This window comes from Heterocephalus glaber, unplaced genomic scaffold, assembly GCF_053883595.1.
Source record: "Heterocephalus glaber isolate CG9 unplaced genomic scaffold, H.glaber_assembly_v1.0 deba00001140, whole genome shotgun sequence".
NCBI lineage: Eukaryota > Metazoa > Chordata > Mammalia > Rodentia > Bathyergidae > Heterocephalus > Heterocephalus glaber.
Window position 1 is genome coordinate 45,361 of NW_028258200.1, and position 14,814 is coordinate 60,174.

The 14,814-nt window shown below is 55.3% G+C and overlaps 1 long non-coding RNA gene and 1 pseudogene across 1 annotated transcript in view; one reads left to right on the forward strand and one right to left on the reverse strand.

The window, feature by feature from the left end:
* LOC147828337 (uncharacterized) overlaps nucleotides 1-14,787 on the reverse strand; it is a 20,597-nt gene extending 5,810 nt beyond the window's left edge. Inside the window, exon 1 of the long non-coding RNA XR_015450935.1 lies at nucleotides 12,238-14,787. This is a non-coding gene — a long non-coding RNA (uncharacterized LOC147828337). The remainder of the gene's footprint in view (nucleotides 1-12,237) is intronic.
* LOC147828338 (uncharacterized) lies at nucleotides 6,046-7,140 on the forward strand (annotated as a pseudogene).
* Nucleotides 14,788-14,814: the final 27 nt, after the last annotated feature.

The window sequence follows — 14,814 nt, forward strand, 5'->3', positions numbered from 1 at the left end:
CTTGAACTTACAGGGTTCCTCCTGCCTCAGCCTCCCAAGTGCTGGGATGACAAATGTGTGTCACCACACCCAGCCACTTCTCTCTGGTGTTTGGACATGGTGGTGATGCTTGATGGCTTCCCCAGGCCACCCCTGCATCTCTGCACTGCCCACTCCATCCTGGCCTTGACTCAGGTAAGCCCCATCCCACTCAGGGCTTAGGGAGGGACAGGCAGTGTGGCCTCATCTGAGTCCAAATCCACTAAGCCTGGGCCAGCTGCAGAAGCTTTCCTAGTCCAGATGCTCTCGCCCTGCAGCTGGGGTGATAATCCCACCCCACTGCCTGTTGGAGATGCAATGAGGAACCATGAAGCGCCAGGGGCCGGTGTGGCACACACACCCTCGTGCAGGTGGGGCACAGACGTGTGAGCCTGTGTTCCCGGCACCCTGCACCTCGCACTGGATCTCACCAGGCCCGGCCCAGCCCACTTCCTTCTCTGCCCTGTGCAGCCGGGCAGACAGGGGTGCTAGCTTGCCAGGGAACAATGGGCCCCAGGCCCCTTCCAGAAGGTCGCGTGAGAAGGAGCTGAGGAAGGAAGGAAGGTCACCTCCCGGTGGGGCGGCCTTGACCCCCACACCCGGCCCTGGGATGCCTGAGTCCCCTGTGCTTCCTTTGGTATTCCCTGTCCCCACCACCTGGACAGAACGTTGCACCTGGGCACCCTGAGCCCTCTGCAGCTGGGCTGGGGCCCCCAAAAGTCCAGGGCCCTTCTCATTCATGCCCCCCATCCCTATCTCCCTCCTCGCCCCCCCTGTGGGGCTTGGCCAAGTGCTGGCCCCCTGAGGAGCAGCTGGGTGAGGCCGGCCAGGGCCCCAGGGGCTGAGCCAGATGAGCCAGGGAAGAACAGGTGTGAAGAGGCCGAGCTGGAGCTGTCTACATCACATTCGGGCCTCAGGCCACACAGCTGGGTGGGGATCCTCGCCCCACAATGCGCAGCCCTGGGTTCTGTTTGTAGACCTGCACCCACACCTTTGCCCACACCCCCAGCTCCTGGGCCTCCCCCACCACACTGGGGCCTCCGAGACAGGGCAGAGGGAGGAGGGCAGCTGGAGGTGGGCAGCTCCATGCTGCCACCTGCCCGTACAGGACAGCTCTGGTCCCTGCCAGGCTGCTGCCGGCTGAGCCTGGGCACCAGTTTCCCCCCTAGAAGCCAGAGCTGGGGGGCTGGACAGAGCCTCCTGGCCTGGGACATGGTGGGGGCTCTGCCCTGGGTCCCACCTGGCATCTCATTTCCCATGGTGACCCTGGAAACTCCGGGCAGGGTCTTGGCTCCCCATCCATGAGGTGGCATCGCGAAGTTCAAGTTCCCAGCCCTCTGTGTGACCCTGGCTGGGAGCAGGAGCCTCCCCACATCCACCCCCGCCCTGGAGGAAGCCAGAATCTGGGGACAGATTCCTGGTTCTCACAGCAGGAGGACGCCCGGAGCCATAGACAGGCTGGCCTGCAAGCTCTCACCCACCTGCCAACAACAGCACACATGCACCTGGCTGCTCCCAATGCACTTGAACGCACACCTTATGCACTCACGCACATACATGCCATGCTTGCTTCAAGCATGCAAGTACAGAGATGAGCCCTCCACACGCAGCCCTGGAGGCTCCGCAACCAGCATGGCATGGGGACACCCATGCCTCCCTGGGCCTCTTGGCTGGGGACCCCAGGAAGCACCCTGCAGAATCCACCCACCTCCACCTGGGACCTAGCTGACACTAGGGGTGTGGCAGAGTTCAGGGGTGGCAGTGAGCTGTAATACAGCCTGCATGTTCACTCCCAGCAGGACCAGTTCATTCATTTCTTCACACAGGTTCTTACTAAATAACACTACAGCCTGGTCCAGTCGTATGTGCCTGCTGTCCTAGCTTCTCGGGAGGCTGAGGCAGAAGGATCACTGGAGCCCAGGAGTTCAGGGCAAGCTGGGAAACATAGTGAGACCTCATTTCTTAAATAAATGAACAAACTACAAATCAGTGGAGGACAGATACATTATTGAATACTTCATGTTGGAAAAAAACACGTGGGTCCACACCTTGAACACTAAAGTAAATTCAAATGGATCAAAAATTTAAAGGTTGAAGATAAAACCATAAAGGGCCAGAAGAAAACAAAAATACATTTAGCTTTAAATATCTCAAGTTCATCCTTCTTTATGGCAGAGTAATACTCCATTGTATAAAAAACCCCCACAACTTAGCTACTTGAGACCATACTCTTAAGTGAAATAAATTGGACACACATGTTTAAATATTGCATTACTTCCCTCATGTGAGAAACCAAAAGTGGAAATGAGGACGAAAACGTATAATAGATATTGTGGGGGCCCGGGATTTAGCTCAGTGTTTTCGCCGCCTGCTGCCCAAGCGCAAGGACCCAAGTTCGATCCCTGGTACCAAAAAAAAATAAAAAGAAAAGAGAAAGAAAAAGAAGGATATTGGGAAATGGAAAGAAAATGTTCAAATGGGAAGGGGAACAAGGGAGTGGGGAAGGAGAAAGGAAGGAAGGAAGGGACAAGAAAAACAGTGAAAATAGAAGGAAAAATGGAAACAAACTTTTGTACACAGGGAGGGGAGGGATCTTGGGTGAGAGTGGGAAACAAGAGGTGGAATGTATCATGTACAGGTGCAAATTTCCTACGATGAGTGTTATCATAATGTGTGCCTAAAATCTACCAATAAATGTTTTGCTACAAAAAAAAAAGAAGAAAATGCAGCCAGGCATGGTAGCACACACCTGTAATTCCAGCACTCAGGAGGCTGAGGCAGGAGGATCGCCCCAAGTTCAAGGCCAGCTGTGCTACACAGTGAGTTCAAGGCCAGCCTGAAATACATAGAGAGACGTGTCTCAAACAAAACAGAGAACAAAAACCCTGTTTTTTTAAACGTAGCCTGAGAGTGTAAAAATACGCCTTTCTAAACTTGACACAAATCCAAAGACCATGGAAGAAAAGATTACTACTTCATAAAAACAATTCATTTCTTCAGTCCAGAGAGAATGAACCGAGTTAGGAGGGACACTAACGTGAGACGCCAGCACCGCTCCCCCTCCAGTCCTCTCCTCCCTGCGGCCTCAGGCATCGCCCCCCTGGCTCTGGTCCTCAGAAGGGAAGCTCCCAGTACTCCGCCCCCTAGCGGCATACTTCCGCAACAGCACTGCCCTGCACGTCCCAGCTCCCTACTGAGCCTTTGAAAATAAACCCTGTTTTAAACCTTCCTCAAATCAATGGGACCCTGAATGATGCACAAATAAAAGGTTCAGTTCCTTAATTTGTAGAGTTCCTATAAAAAATAACAATCTGACAAAAAATGGACAAAGAAAATAAATTGTTAGTGGAAGAGGAAAACATAAATGCATTTTTTAAATACAAAGACTTGCCTGGAGCCAGGCATAGGGGCTCCTGAATGGGATCAAGCTATGTGGGAGGCTAAGGCAGGAGGATCACTGTGAGTTTGAGGCCAGCGTAGCCTACAAAGTGAATTCAAGGAGCCTGCACTACACAGCAAGACTCCTATCTCAAAAAGAAGTAAATAAAATAGGATAAAAAATGAAAAGAGCTGGGGGTGTAGCTCAGTGGTTGAGGACTCGCCTAGCTGCCCAGCACAGGCCCTGGGTTCAGCCCTCAGCCCACCCCGCAACCAAAACACTTCTGTGAGGACATCTGCTTAATCCTTCTTTGTCCAACCTTGTTGCTGCACCACCTTTGTTATTGATCCTGGAACACCTTTCTTATTAATCCCTTAGCCCAGCCAAGGATTGTTGGATGGAAACAACTTATGCAACTCTCTTCCTCCTTTGACTTTAAACCATTCCCTGCCTCAGTCCTGGAAGACCCACACTGTTTGTTGTTTACAGTGGCAGCAAGCTGGGAAGCACCTCCCAAATAACTGTATCTCTCTTTGGGGAGCCTCTCTGCTTCTTATTCCAGCTGACACATATTCCACTAATTTCAGCAAGAGTGAAAATGACTAAACAAGTTGGAGAGAGAAAGGTAAAAGAGCACCCTGCCCCAGATTAGCCGGGCAAAGACAGGGTCTTGTTACCTTCTGTGTTTCCAGCATAGTTGTATTTCAATATATGCAGAGACCCCCAGAGGATGGGCAAGAAAAAGCAAGTTTCTTCTCTAGGCGAAGCCTAAGGATGTGGGCTTGGCAGAGACTCCATCCTTCCATAAATTTTGGACTTTGTACCATGTGTATAGATTTCCTATTTCAAAAAATAATTTCTAAGTGAGACACAGTGGCACATTCCTGTAATCCCAGCACTCAGGAGGCTGAGACAGGAGGACCGAGAGTTCAAGGCTAGCTTGGGCTACACAGAGAGACCTTGTCTCAAACAAACACACAAGCCAACAGTCATTTATGTTACGTTCATTGAATACCTATCATGCACCAGCTGCTGTCTGTGCTGGCAGACTCAGACATGACCATGAAAAAGATAAGCATGATTGTTTTCTGCTCCCTCCATGAACCAAGAGACACTAAAGAAATAAATGTACAAAGAAGTACCCAAGTACACAACGTAATGAATGCTGGGAAGAAGTGAGGCTTCGAGGGAGAGACAGATACGACTTCAGATGGGCTGGTCACACTAGGTGCACACAAGAGCCTTCTCAGACAGGGTAGAATTTTAAAAGCAACAAAGAAAAGCATTCTAAGCAGTGGGACTAGCACATGCAAAGGCCCTGAGGCAGCAAAGGGCTGACTGTGCCGGGGGCAGATCAGCACCCCTTGCCCAGTTGGCACAGCCTCGCCTGTGAAACAGCTCACCCTGGAGGGGGACTAGATGGAGCTGGTAGAGGGAGGTGGCTTCCTGGGAAAGCAGAGAAGACAGAGCTGATACCTAGGTGTTTGAGCTCTGTGAACTCAGCACTGTCTTTATGACGCCTCTGGGGACTTTGCAAGATCACTGTAACCAGGATGGTGGGGAACAAGGCAGGAAGCTGGCCACTCCCCTGGCTCTGCTCTCATCTCAGGGACCCAGGAAGGAGACAAATCAGAAGTGAGAACGTGTAAACGGGTGTCACCTCAGCCCCAGACAGCTGAGCTGCTGACTCGGTGTGGCCACCTCGGGCCTGGGGAGGGACCCTCCTCCTCTGTGCCCCACCCTCCTCCAGCCCTTGAAGTGTGCTTCTCTTAAAATGCTGCTTCGAGACTGCACACCCAGGTGCACACACCTGTGAGCATCCTTGTGCTGTTGTGGGTGGTGTGGACGGCACTCTGAATGTCTGCCCCAAATGCTTCTAGTTCTGCTGTTCCTTCCTATATAATACTTTAGCTGGGCGTGGTCACAAACACCTGCAATCCCAACTCTCAGGAGGCTGAGGCAGGAGGATTGCCAGTTCAAAGCCAGCCTGGGCTGCATACTGAGATCAGGGGCAGCCTGGACTACATAGTGAGACCCTGTGATCTGTGGGGAGATGAGAGCCCTTTCCCTCTTCCCTCACCCCTTGACCCTAGCAGCCCAATGCCACCACCTCCTCCTGCTCCAGCCCTGTCCTCAGGCCAGGATCCCACACTTGTACTCTCTCCAGGCCCTCACAAGGAGCTGCAATCCTGACAATGCAGTCTCCGTCGCCCCCTTATGGCCACCCTGAGAAACGCATGCTTCCCACAGCTACAGACCTGGGGATCCCACCCTAAATCAAGAGGCAATCAAAGGAAAGGTGAGTTTGCTTTCCAAATGCATCTTCAAGACAATCTCAAGTCCTCTACATAGAAACTCTGGGGGAGCCCCTAAAAGGGGCCTGAGGACACGCCCCCTCCCTGCCATCATTCCTTGGCCTGGTCACCGGAGACCGATCTGGAGTACAAACTCCTCGTTCAACTCCCTGCCAGGAATTCAACTTTTATTCTTATCCTGCCATGGACAGGGAGCTCACTACATGCAAGGCTGACCTATCACCTTTTCTGTATGGGGGCCACTGGGAATCACCCTGAGTTCCTCAGGCACGGGCCTTTTGCCAGGTCCTTCCTGGTACTCAGCCGCACTCAGTCCCTGCACACACTGGGCTGATGGGCACCCAGGTGCCACGGGTGAACTCATCTGCAGAGCTGGATTTGCCTCAGGCTTGTGGGCAGCGCCTGTAGCTCGTACAGGATGCCACGTGACCCCCCAACCTGCCACCCAGGCCCCATGCTGCCCCCAAAAGCCTGGACCAAGCCAGCTGCCACTGAGAAGGCTCAGGGCAGAAGTGAAGCCGAAGTCCGACACCAGCCTCTCCTCTTGTGCCTCTCCCACCCCATGCCCCATCTCTGCCTCCTCCATGAGCAGGCAGGTGAGAGACAACATCTCTCCCAGGTCACAACAAGTCCTGGCGGCTGGGACCTCTGCAGCTGCTGTCTTAGGCCCCTCCTGGGGCAGTAGAAGGAGCCCAGGCTTTGGGGTGGCTCTGCAAACCAGCCCTTCATACAGACAAGAGATTGACGTCACCACCTTCCTTGAAGGACAGTGTTCAGATGGGCACTAAAGCCAACATCCAGCGCACACGGGGTTCCAGCCCTCCTCCCCAGCCCCTGAGATTCAGGAAAGCTCTGGGGTGTCAGCAATGCTGAGGGCCACCCGGCAGCAGCAGGGGCCAGTGTGGTGGTAGCTTTGGAATCAGGGAGCTGCCCAAGGAAGGGGGCTCTGGAGAGTCCCGCAGCCTCACGCTGACCCAGCCATCCCCACTAGCACCCTTGGGAAAAGCCCTTCCCGGAGCCGAGGGGGCCCTGCATGTTTCCAGAAGGACCAACCCACCATGCTTTCTGGAAGCTGCCATATCTCCTCCCATTCCGGCTGGCTGCCCAGAGCTCCCTGCCCTCAGACACCCACTGCAGCCACCCCAGGCCACCACAGGCTCTGGACACCCATTAGGTGATCTCTGGCCCTGGGTCTTGTGGAGCCTGAGACATGAGCAGGCTTGCAGGAGTGGCACCCGGCCTGGGGCCAGGGCCTTGAGACCTTGCCCTGCCTGGGTCCTTTCTCATCCCTTTCCCCTGGGGATCTGGGGGAATCTGGGCTCTGGCCACCAGGAGGCGCTGCTGCCCCTCAGATCTGCCCAGCCCTGCAGGCTGTGCAGACAGAGATCAAGCTCTGAGAGGACAGAGGCGAGTTCACAGACTAGAGCAGGGGAAGACAAGGGCCTTTGTCTGTTGCTGCCATGCATCTCGCACTTCCCACGCAAGACCTCACCGCCACCGCGATGGGGCAGGGTTGGGGCCCCAGCCAGGGCTCTAAGTCACAAACTCAGCTAAGGAGAACAGCAAGTAAAAGGCACTGCTCAGAAGAGACAGAAGATGAAAACACGCAAATGGCCTGGCCTGGGATCCCAGCTCCCCTGAAAGTATCTGTAGGGCCCGTGTTTGTGGCACTGCTTCCTTCTGTCCTTCACCCTTGAGGCTGCCTTGAGGCCATGTACCAGGAGCTCAGAGGAGCCATGGTGGAATCGGTCCTTCCTATGTTCAGCAGAGGCTCTGTCCTCCCCACAGACAGGGTCCCCACTCTGGCCAGGCCTGGCTTCCCTCTGAGGCCACTGCTCCTGGGGACCAGACTCATGGGGAGGTGGTGGGGACAGCTGGCTGCCAGCAGCAGAAGACACAGAGTACCCAAGAGCCATCCACAGGCTGCAGGAGCCAAAGGGTGACCCTGCTGAGAGACATTCCGACCCCCAACCCTGAGGTGCCCCTGGCACGTTGGGCCAGCAGAGGCAAGAGGTCAAGGTTAGGGGCTGAGCAGATGCACTAAGGGGAGGACAGAGGATGCAGGTACAGAGCCTCTCCTTGGAACGAAGCCCTGAGGCTTGTGCAGAAGTGACAGCCACAGCCAGACATGGTGGCACATGCCTGTGATCCCAGAACTTGAGAGGCTGAGGAAGGACCATTGCTTAAAGTTCCAGGCCAGACTGGGCTACCTAGTGAGTTCCAGGTGAGTCTGAACTACACAATGAGACCTTGCCTCAAAGACAACAAAAAACGAAGTCACAGCCAGGGACTTGCCAACTTCCTGCCAAGCCATGTACTGCTAGGACTCTGTGCTGCCCATGGAGAGAGGAAGGAAAAGAGCCCATGCTACCACCCCGAGGTCACCCCACCTGACACCCATGCTGCAAAGGGAACCCTGAGGGCTGGACAGGGTCAGGCCATCTCCATCCAGGCACAAGCTGTGACTCACAGGGACAGTCCCCTCCTTATACTGGACCTGCCTCAGCCAGGGTTCTTAAGTTTCCCAGATGGCAGACAGGGTAGGAATTAGCAGGGGTTATTGCAGGTGCATGGGAAGGAGGGCTGCATGAGGTTGGCAAGAGCAGCAGGCCCGAGGCCAGTGCTGCACCCCACGCCCCACCCAGCTGTCTCCACCTATCCCCTGCAGAGAACTCAGACCTCTTCTGCTCCCACAGCTGCATGGTCGGCACAGTCCTGAGCCTGCTTCTGCCCAGCACAGAGCCTAGGACCCAGCAGGCAGGTGGCTCGGGCCACAGAAGGTCCAGAGGGCTTTGTGAGCCAGGACTCGGGGCGGAGCAGATCGCTCAAGCCCTGTCCAGTCTGTCACTCCAGTGCCCAGAGAGTAGTAAACGCCTGGTGTTTGGTGGAGCGAGGAATGACGGTGAAACTGTAGGCTCCGAACAGACCAAAGCTCTGCCCCCTCCCCCAGAGGTTGACTGAGCCTTCAGAAAACAGCAAGGGATGAGGACTTCAAAGCTTGCTTCGGGAGTGAGAGAAAAAAAAATCCATGGAATTGGCAGTGAGTGAAGATTTCCTGGTACCAAGCCCTGGGCTCAACAACCAACCTACATCTTCCCAGCATTCTCAGGAGTTCCCTGAGACCTGTTACTCTCATTCTTTTCTTTCTTTCTTTCTTTCTTTCTTTCTTTCTTTCTTTCTCTCTATCCATCTATCTTGCAGTTTTGAGACAGGACCCTGCTATGTAGTCCATACTGGCTTTGAACTCAAAAAGATCCTCCTGCCTCAGCCTCCCAAGCGCTGGGATTACAGGCCACCGTGCCCAGCTTCATTTCCATTTTAGAGATGAGGAAACTGATGCCAAGAAAGACCCAGTGCCAGGCAAGGGATGTCACTCAGTGGTCCAGAGCTTGCCTAGCAGGTGAGAGGCCCTGGGTTCCAGCTCCAGCACTGGACAGAATTTGTGTGTAAGGTCACAGGGGTCCTTGACCCGGGAAGCTGTTCAAATGGAACCATGAGACAGCCCCCTGGGTCCTTCCTCTCTACGGGGTATCTGGTGACTTGAGTTCCCTCATTAAATCTCTCCTCTGTTTCCCTATCTGCAAAGTGGAGGCAGGAACAATCCCTCCAAGGTGACTGTATTAAGAGAGCAAATGACACTTTAAATAAAAGGGCTCCGATGGCTCAGGCAGATTGTAAGGCCTATATTAGTGTTGCTTATTCTTTTTTTTTGTTGTTTTGCTTTGTTTGGTACTGGGGATTGAACTCGGGTCCTTGTGCTTGCAGGGCAGGCAGCGGAACCACTGAGCTAAATCCCCACCCCGTTTTGTTTTGTTTTGTTTTGTTTTGTTTTGGTACCAAGGATCGAACTCAGTGTTGCTTATTTTTATTATGCATTGAAATTCATGTCACTCATGCAGTCAACCAACGTCGCAGCACCAGGCTTCAGCCTCCGGCAGCACAGCAGAACTGCCCACTAAGGGGGCCTCACTGCTGGGATGCCAGGGAGGGGTCCAGCCTGGAAGATGGGGAGGAGTCTTAGAAGCTTCAGGAGGGCAAGCAGCCAGCCAGCTCTCCCCCCTCCCCGGAGGAACCAGTGCGCTGACCAGCAGAGGCTGGGGCGGCCCCTCAGTGGGGACAGGTGGCTCTGTCCTGAGGACGAAGGTCTAAAGGACCCCATGGTCCACAGGGGCCTCTGCTCCCAAGCACTGCCCCATGGCCTGCACCCCACTTTCCTGGCCTGGCCAATGTTAGCCCCAAGCTGACACTTCCAGCACCATAGTCCCCTCTGCCTGCCTTCCTGCCTTCCTGCCTGGGCCTGCAGTGTGCCTGTGCATCCCTCCAGGGACATCAGCACTTCTAAGACCTCAGGGCCCCTGCTGGGCATAGTGGCACACACACATAAGCCCAGCACTAGGGAGGTGGAGGCAGAGGGACCGCTGTGCATTCAAGCCCAGCTTGGGCTGCATAGTGAGACCCTGTCTCAAAAAGTAAAGATGGTGGTAGGAGGAGGAGGAAGGAGGAGGAGGGAGAGGAAGAGTGAAGAAGAGGAGGATGAGGGGGAGGGAAAGACTCCAGCAGAGATTACAGGGATCCCAGGTCCCTCAACCCTTCCACGTCGCAGACTTGACCCGATCTGCCCTCAGCACGGAGAAACCAACCTGAGACACCAGTGCCAGGGAGCTCAGGGTCACTGGGTAACCTTGTGGTGGTGGAGGCTCCCAGGGGCCTTGATTGGGGTCACCACCACTCCAATTAGCACTAAATCCACAAAGCCAACAAGCCACCACCAGCAGCTCTTCTGCCACCAGCATGAAAGGAACAAAGACTCGCTCCCTAGGAAGTCATCCCGCGGAGTGAGCTGGTGCCTCGCAGAGAATGGTCCCTGGTGTGCCCTGAAAAGTGCTTATGCCTGGTATGTGCTCAATAAATACGAGCTGTGAGCATCAGTAATAAGAATCAAGTGCCTGGCACCTAGCAAGTGCTTAGTAAACGGCAGTTCCCAGGGCTCAAGGGGACAGAGCTGGAGGCAGTTGGCAGCCCCTGTACCACCCCAGAACGTCCCCCTGTGCACAGCCGAAAGGCCTGCAGATCTCCAAACCTAACCCCATGGCACATAGATGGGGAAACTGAGGCCTGGAGGGGAAGGACTGGCCCAAGGTCAGAAGCAAGATCTGTCCCCAGAACCTGAGTCTCCCAGGCCAATGCCTCAAGATAAAGTCTCCCAGCCCCCTAGGTGGGGTTGCAGTGTGGGATTCAGGCAGCATCCCCAAGGGGAGGCCAGGGAGGGTCACCAGGGAGGCTGAGGCTTTGCTTCTGGAGCCACCTGGGGTGGAGTCCTAGAGGGGGAAGCGGTCACAGGGGTTCCCAGAGCCCTTGGCAGCTGGTGATGTCAGCCACACCACCCGTCACTGAAGTGACAGGGACTGCTCACTTTCCCTAGAACTCTTGGCCCCCATGCTGCTCTGGTCCTTACAGCCACCTCCCCACAAGGCTCCCTAAGCTCTTCTCTCACCCACACTGCGATCCCTCACTTGGTGAGACCCCACAGCTGGAAAGTGGGGTTCGCACCAGGCCCAGGTGATCCCAAAGCCTCTCTGGCCTCCCCCAGGTGGCTTCTTTCTGGACGGGGCTCAGATGGCAAGGGCCTGGACAGCCGCTCCCTGGGGATGGTGCCACGGTTGGAGGCCTGGTGCTCTGGCAAGAAAAGCCAGTGGCCCTCTGCTTGAGCACCTGCCCGGCAGGAAGCAGGAGGAGACCTTGCTGGAAATCTGCCTTTAATCTTGGCTTCCTGTTTTCTGCCCTGGGGACTGCCCAGGGTGTCTGAGTTTCAAGCGACTTCACATCAGCTTCTCTAAACTGTCAAGTCCGCCAGGGAGGCGGCAGGCAGGGGGGAGGTGGCCAGGGAGGAAGCAGAGGGCCCTGCCTGGCAGCCCTGGGTGCAGCCCACCCAGCTGCAGGTCCCCAGTGCTGTCCCCAAACCCCACACCCAGTCTTCCTCTTCTTCACACCCCTGGCACAGGTCCCACCACCCAGGGACAGGTGGCCCGGCCGGGGAAACCTGACGTTTAGTCCAGAACACGGATCCAACATCGTCTGTTTCACAGCTACTTCAAAATCAAGTTCCTGAGTGCTCCCCCAGCCTGTCCCCTCCTCACCCTCGCTCCACCTCCCCTGAGGGTCCCAGTGGCTTCGCAGGAGGCATCAGTCCCTACAAGTGCAGTCCCATGGGGAGCTGTCCCTGGCTCCCCTGTGCCGACCCACGGCTGCCACCCGCAACCAAACCCACCACCCCTGCTGGGGACCACACAGCAGCCTCCTGCTGGTCTTCTACCTTCCATGTTATCCATGGCACGGGAGACTCTCTGCACAGCTCCCTCTGCTCACCTAAGACAGTCCACACTCAAAAAACCTCTGAGCCATAACACCCTGAGGCCTGGGCTGCTCCTCTCAGACCCCTCTACCTGGCTCTCTAGCATGGTCACCTCTGCTGTCCTGAGCCCTCTGTGCCTCGGGGTCCTTAACACTGTCCTCTCCCCACTCTACCTGCACTTGCTCAGTCCCTTCGCAGGCCGGAAGCTGAGTCCCTGTCCACTCCAGTCACGAAGGGGGGTGGTGGTGGGTGGGGGTATAATCATTGCCTTCACCCCCCCAGGTGTCTGACTCCCCTGCGTGTTTATTTCTTCTTTTGGGTAAGAACGGTGAGGGCCTTGCTCACCCCTCCACCTCCAGCATCCCAGGAAGGCGATGAGATGCTAGGTAAGTATTGTTGCCTGATGAATGGACGAAAGGGGGAAATGGACCTTCCGGTTGGAAGCTGATTGGCTCTTCCCCTGGAGGCGGGTCTGGGGGGTGGAGCCTTTTATTGCTTTGTTCAGGGTTCAGTCCCCACTTCCTGGGATTTAGGAAGGTCATGATTGATTTTTTTTTTCTTGTTACCTTGTTGAGAAAAGGTGGAGCCAAAATTCAAATGTGAGTTTATTTGACTCCAAAGTTCACCTGCTGGGTTACAGCACACCCAGGGGGAAAAGTCAGGTGTCTATGGCAGTACAGAAAGAGGGGTTGGGAACAACCTGGGCAGGGATTAGAGTACCCCCTAAACTCCCACAGGCCTTTCTTTCCAATACCCAGGGAATCTAGCCAGGGCAGGGGAGATGTCACTTTCCTTCTGGTTTGTTTTGTTTTTTTGAGATTTGATCTTGCTATGTAGTTCAGGCTGGCCTTAAACTCACTTGAACTCAAAGCAATCCTCCTGCCTCAGCCTCCTGAAGGCTGGGATTACAGGTGTGTGCCACCATGCTTGGCTATCTTCTCCCTTCCAGAGGCCTCTGCAGAGCAGTTGAAGTGCTTTGTGCAGGCCAAGGCAGCCCCCACCCCTTGGGCCTAGTTATCGCTCTATCTCGACCTCAGAGGAAGGAGAAGGCCAGCTCCACCCCCTTCACCCAGCTGCTTATCTTGCTGAATCTGCACAGTGTTTCTCAGGAGAGGTGCACCCTGAGCCAGATCTTACAGAGGGGAAGCTGAGCTCAGAGACCCTAGGTAGCCAGCCCAAGGCTACAAAGCTGGTAAATGGACCAAGAGAGATTTAACTCTGAGATTTGAACCCCAAATCCACCTTTGTTTTCACCAGTATGCCATCCCCATCTCTGAGAGGGACCGGAGTCCTCCTGAAAGGGTGCCCCTCCCAAGGGCTGGCTCCTTCTCCCTGGGAAGTGGGTCCCAGGGTGAGTGGGGTCAGAAGGGCCAAGCTGTATTGCTCCCTCCGGGCATTCAGGGTCTTTGCAACATCCGGGCATTCAGGGTCTTTGCAACATGCAGCCATTCCGTTTACCCAGCTCTGTCTCCTGTGGGGCCTTCAACTGTCCCTTTCACTCTCATTTTGCCCCCTCCCCACTACCTGGCAATGGCCCCTCCTCCCTGCCTGCTAAGCCTGACCCCCTCCTTCAGGGCCTGGACACCTCCTACCCCGCTGGGGTCCCTGGGTTCCCCTGCTCGCCGTGCCCCATCCTGTGCCCGGCTCCTGCTGCGGCACATCTGCTTCCATGGCATCACTCTGGCCCCATTAGCAATGCTCTGTAATAACAGTCCGAGCTTAACTGGGGACTCACCACGTGCCACCCACTGCACACTAAGCACTTTATCCCATGCACTCATTTCCTCCCCACCAAATCGCCCCAAGTGGGTGTTATTATTTTTCCTGTGTCATCAAATGGGCTACTGTAGCACAGAGAGGTTCAGTGACTTGTCTAAGGTCACACAGCTTCTGAGCTCCCTCATGGCCTCCAAGACGCAAATAAAGTCCGGGAAGCTCTTTGGCTTTCTGGGGCCCCTGGGTGCGATGCAGGAACCTACCTCCCACCTCTCTTCTGCTCAGAATGGAGCCATTCATAGTTCCCAGAAGCCACCGCGCCCTCTCACTGCTCCCTCTGCTGGAGTCCAGGGTCTGTGAAGTCTCTCTCACCCTTTCCTACTTCCCATGGACCTTGCACAACACCCTGTGTGTGTGTGTGTGTGTGTGTGTGTGTGTGTGTGTGTGTGTGTGTGTTACTGGGGATGGTACCTGAGGCCTTCACACTGAGCTGCATCCCCAGCCCTTTTTAACTTTTATTTTGAGACTGGAGTCTAGGCTGGCCTCAAACTTTGGAGCTTCCTACCTCAACTTCCTGAATAGCTGGAATAACAGGCATGCACCTCCATGCCAGGCACCTGTCTGTTCACTTCTATCAATTGTCTCTCTACAGTGATGATCCATTCATTGACCTGTCTTTCAGCCCCACCCGACTGAGAATTTGACAGTCATAAAAAGGATTCACAGGGGCCTCACAGTCGGATCTGTCACACTGGCAGCGTCGGGAAGTGTTTGTGAGTGAATGAATGAATGAATGAATTTACAGGCAGGGCGCAGACCTGGCCTCCACCTGTGCACTGCTGGGGCGCTCAGTGTGCAGAGGTCGCGTGGGGGACCCGTGGGCGGCTCCTCCACTCGCGGCGGGCGGGGGCCGGGCGCGGCTGAACACGCCCCCGCGGTGTCCCAGCTGTCCACCAGAGGGAGCGCCTTGCCGCGCCGGGCAGGCCCCCTCGCGCAGGCGCGCTTCGCCGGGCGAGGACCGGGCGGTGCTTCCT